Source organism: Eumetopias jubatus, unplaced genomic scaffold, assembly GCF_037043125.1.
Source record: "Eumetopias jubatus isolate StellerSeaLion01/CBP00866 unplaced genomic scaffold, mEumJub1_p1.0 scaffold_1, whole genome shotgun sequence".
Taxonomy (NCBI): Eukaryota; Metazoa; Chordata; class Mammalia; order Carnivora; family Otariidae; genus Eumetopias; species Eumetopias jubatus.
Genome location: NW_028274807.1, coordinates 86076997 through 86082996, shown reverse-complemented (window position 1 = coordinate 86082996; position 6000 = coordinate 86076997). Strand labels below are relative to the sequence as shown.

The 6000-nt window shown below is 44.7% G+C and overlaps 1 protein-coding gene across 2 annotated transcripts in view; it reads left to right on the top strand.

Annotated features, from left to right (window-relative positions):
* Positions 1–1950: 1950 nt before the first annotated feature.
* Positions 1951–6000, top strand: part of PIK3CA (phosphatidylinositol-4,5-bisphosphate 3-kinase catalytic subunit alpha) — a 77641-nt gene continuing 73591 nt past the window's right edge. The window contains exon 1 of one of the 2 annotated variants that reach the window (XM_028100847.2): positions 1951–2237. The gene's annotated coding sequence lies outside the window, so the exon portion shown is untranslated. Of the gene's footprint in view, positions 2238–2929; positions 3427–6000 lie in introns of those variants that run through there. The other variant, XM_088025387.1, reaches the window with a different exon arrangement.

The following is a 6000-nucleotide window of genomic DNA, read 5'->3' as shown; positions in this document are numbered from 1 at the left end:
ATGCATCAACTGAGAATTGAGCAATAAATGCTATTACTGCAAAGTGAATAATCATGCATTCAAGTACCAGGTATGGCATTTTCTGCTATGACACTATTTCTTAAGTGCCTATCATCACATACAAAAATTATACAATGTAATTAGCATTTTCTTGTTTAAAAATAAATTTTAGAGGGGGGCGCCTGAGTGGCTCAGTCGTTAAGCGTCTGCCTTTGGCTCAGGTCATGATCCCAGGGTCCTGGAGTCCAGCCCCACATCGGGCTCCCTGCTCCGCGGGAAGCCTGCTGCTCCCTCTCCCACTCCCCCTGCTTGTGTTCCCTCTCTCGCTGTGTCTCTCTCTGTTAAATAAATAGATAAAATCTTTAAAAAAAATTTTTTTAGAAGGAAAAATATACCTAGCGGACTTCCTATTAATATCTCACAAAACTCTGTGCCTGGAATGGAAACATAGTTGTCGAAATGCTGCCTTAAGGTTTACTTTGACTCCAGATTCAGTGTTATTTGCTCCCTCTCCGCGCCCCGCCCCCCCCCCCCCCCGCCCTTAAATTCCCTGCTCTGGAGTAAGTAACATCGTGTCCTGAAACTGCCGGAAAAACAAAAAAACAAAAACAAAAAACAAAAAAAAACCCTGTTCAAGGAAAATATTTAGAAACATAGACCCCTGGAATGTGAGATGAAAACCAGAGCTTAAGAAAAGAAATAAAGAAAACAAGAAATAGTCAAATGAAACTATGACAACATAAAGGAATGAATCTCAATTACGATTGCGTACGGGCGTGTGGTGTTCCAGCAAAAATTGCTTATTGGTCAGGTTTTTGCTCTTGGATGACAAATGAGACTGTAACCTCTCTAGGGTGGATCACTTCCAAGTCCTCTACCTAAAAATTCAAGAACGGATGTTTGAGGACTTGTATTGCAGACTTCCAACCACGCTTCTGTGTCTTTTCAATACAATGAAAAACCACCAGGGGGAGAAACACGCAAAACACTGGACCCTTACTAGCCGCCGATCTCAAAAGGCAACAGATCCCATTACTCTCAAAGAAAAGGGTGGGGGGAGTGGGCTTCTGTGGCACGCAGCACCAAAACTTGAATCTAATCTATAGCTAAGATGGCTTTTCTGAAGTCTCCGTGCACTTCGGGCACTACGCGAAAAAAGCTCTTCTTCTCAAATCAGAATTGAATCCTACAAGCTGATTCAAATCTGAATAAAAAAGCATTGCAAAACCTCTCCTCGGAGTGAGTCAAAGGATTGCAGAGGGCAATGGCAGTGTATTCCTCTTCCGATTTGGGCTGTAACTTAACTTTACATCGGCAGAAGGACGCGCAGCAACGATTCCTAAAATGCCTTCTTTCTAGTATCCATAACCACTTTGGGTTAGCCACTGACAGCGGCGGTGAACCACTGGGGCCCCTTCTCTCGCCCCCAAACAAGAGGAAATCTCATTTCCTCTACGGGAGTAAAAGTGAAGGAACTCACGATCCCAATACTCCTATATCTCTACCCTAGCCTGCCTAGTTCCCGTGGAAACAGATACACAACACATATGCCGTCCTAGTATGACACAACAGTCTCACTGCTGAAAAAAACCGGGCATAAACACAAGCTCTCCAGAAAGCAAGCCTCCACCACCCGAACTTCGGGCGGAAAAGCAAGGCGCAGGCGCACTGGCACACTGTTACCCGATTTGCCCACTTCCCCCTCCCGGTCTCAGCAATTTCACTTCCCCTCCTTTGCACATCTGCTTCCGGGGTATTGTAGGCTCAGCCCCTCCTCAGCTCTAACCCTCCTCTGCCCGAGGAGGGGGGGAGTCGAGGGGGTGGGGAAGAGTTCGTTGTTTGTTTACACGATGTGAGCGGAAAAAGAGACCAATAAAGTTTATTCTGGAAACAAAAGGAAAAAAAACAGGGTGACAGAGAAAGGAGACGGGGGCGGGGGCGTGTGGCGGGGGCTAGAGAGGAGAGGGAGCTAGAAGGAGAAAGCGGCAGTTCCGGTGCCGCCGCTGCGGCCGCTGAGGTCTTGGGCTGCTGCTGCCGCGGCCGCTGGGGCTGGGGCCGTCGGCGAGGCAGGGCTCGGGCCCGGCCGGGCAGCTCCGGAGCGGCGGGGGAGAGGGGCCGGGAGGCGGGGGCCGTGCCGCCCGCTCTCCTCTCCCTCGGCGCCGCCGCCGCCGCCGCCGCCGCCCGCGGGGCTGGGACCCGATGCGGTTAGAGCCGCGGAGCCTGGAGGAGCCCCGAGCGTGAGTAGAGCGCGGACCGGCCGGGAGCGGGCGCGGCCGGGATGGGAACGGGTGGGTGTGGGGGCCTCTCCGGCGCGCCCGTGGTATTGGGCGGGGGCTACCCACGGGTCGTCTCTCAGCGTCGGCCCGTGGCGGAGTTCGCCTGTGATCGCCGTTCCCTCTTCCCCGCCTGCCGCTGGCCTCACCCAGATGCAGACGCGAGGGCTCGCCGCTTAACTCTCCTTTCCCCCTGGCTGCCGCCTCGCTCCAGGTTTCCTTCCTCTCTCATTTTTTGGGATGGGGCGGCTGGAATCTGAGGAAGTGCACCCAGGGCCGCCGCCCCGGTCGCGGTAGCTCGGTCCCCCTCACCCTTGCACGCCCACCGGGCCCGCGGGTGGCGGGGCTGCCGCGAACACCGCGGTGTGAGGGACCCTGGCGGAGCCGCGAGCTGTTCCGTAGGGGCTGTCATGCCCCAGGACTCCGGCCCCGCCAGCCCGGCGACCCTGCGTTTGCCTCACGCTGAGTTTAAATCGCCCGGCTGGGGCAGGGAAGGAAAACCGCTCTCCCCACCCCGCAGTTCCCCTCCCACCCTTCCTCTCGAGGTTGTTTTTTTCCTTTTAACCGAGACAATCAAACGTATTGGATCTTCATTCATAGGCCTGAGACAGTGTCTCGTGATTTGTGTCTTTACTAAGTCTATTATGTGATGCCCGTTTCATAGCTCCTAAGTGGTTCAGAAAGGTAGGGTACGCCCAGGATTGGACTATGTAAACACCAGACGTTCAGCCTGTGTTTTGACCGCGGCTTGAGGGGTTTATTTTGGGATGCTAAAGGAATAGTGGTGATGGTGGCTAGTTCCCAGACTTAGGAATTGAAAGCCATTTTCTTAGATGTCAGTAACTAGGGAACTGTTTACATAGCTATACGAAGGATAAGGGAGCGCAACAAGGGGGGCTTTGAGGAAAACAGCCCGCATATTCGTTAATGGTAAGAGTTGTGATTTCGTTTTAGAAAAGCTTCCTCATTCCAGAGCCTTTGTGCACATTCGGTACATGGGTTTTCGAGATGATGTTTTGAATCTAGTTTGTGAGGCCTGGGAGAACCCCTCGAAAACTTGGGTAGATAAACTCCTGGTAACTCAAGTCGGATGATTTCAGTGGCCACATTTGAACCACTGCAGGCAGTATTGGTCGCATGCTTTCCTCCTCAGGTAATAGATTCTCGGGGATATTTGTTTACAAATTTGCTTTTATGCTGGATTGTGTGATGATGTTGAGAAAAGACCTGAAAAATACTTAAGATACTATGTTGCTAATTTAATTTAGATAAATCAGAATACTTTATGTCTTTATTAAGAGGCCCTTGAAGCAACTGCAGTGTAAGAATTTGTTAGTATGTCTGTGTATTCGAGTTTTAAGATTTTTTAACTGAAGTGTTGAATTCTGGTTGACAGCATAGATCTCTAGCTAAACATCACATGTTATGGAAAATTTCAATTATCAGATTAACTGTTCTGCAGTGTCATCAACCAAAATTATCTGAAGAGGACCCAGTAGAGAGAGAGAGAGAGAGTGTGTGTGTGTGTTGGTGCTTGTGTTGTTTTTTAAGTTTTCTTGTCTCGTGTTTTGGGGTAAAATCAAAATGTCATCCATAACTTTTTTCAAAAGTTTCTTGTGCATTTTTTATCTTTATAAAATTTCTTCACAAAATAGGTGACTGAAAGAAATGATACCACATCATAATAGTAATAGCTCCGTGGAGGAAATAGCAAGAAAGTAAATGAATATTAACTTAATATCCAATTGACTGCGAGTATAAAGTTTGAAAGGCATTTCTGTTAGTTTTATTTGAAGAATTAAAAATGAGCCACATGTAAATGCAGAACAGTGTTTTTATATAAAGCTTTAAAATTTTAAATAAATTGGATATAGCATGAAAGAGATGTCACTCGATACAATACTGCACTTGAACTGAAAGATTACTGCATGAATGTGTATATTCTCATGGGGCTGGATATATGTAAAAGGGAGACTAAAAGAACAGTGACTTTGCCTGGCTCTGTGTATGGAACAGTCCTTCTGGAGGCAGAGCTTCCTTCCTGTCAGGATAAGATCCTCTCCATCCCAAATAAGTAGTCCCTTAAAAACAAAACAAAACACCTAAGTTTGTAAGTAAAATACTTGTTAAGAAGATAGGTCATAATAACATTTTTCCTAAAACAGTTTGTGTGTAACTTTCCTGATTAGAGCCCTTTACTGAACAGAGTTTTAACATTTGTTGTTACCATTAAAGGGCATTTGCTCTGTTGATCTGTTTATTTGAAAAGAGCTAACTTAATCCCAGTTGATCTCTTTAGTAAGTAGAGTAGCATTAAAAGGATCAGTTCTCTATTTTATTATTTTAATATCTTGAATTCCAAAATAGGTGTGATTCTTTAAGTGAAATGTGTTCCTTATGCATCATAAAAGATCTCATCTTTGGTAAAAATATTTATGATCTTTAAAACTGCAATTTTAGTAGCATAAATCATGGAATATTGTGGTTCATATTTTATTAGCAGTTATCAAGCTGTTTTCTTAAGTGTTGTCTTGAGTTAGAGCAATCCTGTAGGCAGGCAGTATTACTATCTCTGAGAAATGACATGTTAATCTAAGGTCACAGGTGTCAGGTGACAGACTCATTGACAAAACCAGTGTTTTCTGACTCATTTTACTATATCAAGCTACCTCTAACCTGCTTCATCCTAAGGCCCAGAGAAGTTAATTACTTAAGATCACCTTTTTCTTTATTTCCAGTAATAAGTATATATTTTAAATTCCCTATATAGCTTAAACAGTAGTTTTCAATCCTGGCTACACATTAGAATCATCTAGTTAGCTTTTTTAAGGCACCAGTACCAGGGTCTCATTCCCAGAGATTCTGATGTAATTGGTCTGAGATAGGACCCAGACATCTGTGATTTGTTTGTTTGTTTTAAAGTTCCCCAGGTGATAGTAATAGATAAGATTTTAAAGCTCTTTCTTTCAAGGACCTGTATGATTTGGTCCTTGCTTGTCTCTCTAGGTTCATTTCTCCTCCCACAGCTTCCTTGGCCTTTCCCTGATGTCTTGTGCAAATACTCTTCCTGAAATATTTGCTCACTCCATACCTCTTCCTTAACTAGCTGACTCCTACCCGTCTTTCATACCGCCTCCTTCGAAAAGTCTAGTCTGGGTTAGGTATCCCTGCTTCCTGTTCCCATAGCATCTTGTATTCCCACTGTCATAGCATTGACTCACTGCATTATAATTGCCTATTTATTTGTTTGTATCCTCCACCAGGATAAACATTCCATGAGAAGGATAGGGAATCCTTCTGTTTTATATACAGTTGTATTCTTATTGCCAAGCACAGTAGCCAGTACATAATAGGCACTTATTAACTGAATAAATAAGTATATTGGCAACAGATTTCTTTACAACATGTAATAATTTACAAATACCAATTAAGTTTTTATTCCTGCCAAATACATTTAATATCTTTGGTCACTAAAAATGTATATCTCTGAACTTGACATGCATATAATTTCATTTGGAGAGTCAAGACATTATAAATTATGTATAAATTATACCAAGCATGACTCAACCCCAAACACACACAGAAGCAAAAATAAGGATCATTATTATGCACAGAACTGCACTGAAAATCAGGAGACTTGAATTCAAATCCCAGTTTCACCAGAAGCATTAGGTCCTTAGGCAAATCTCAATCTTTTTGGGCCTCTGTTTCCTCTTCTGTAACAGAA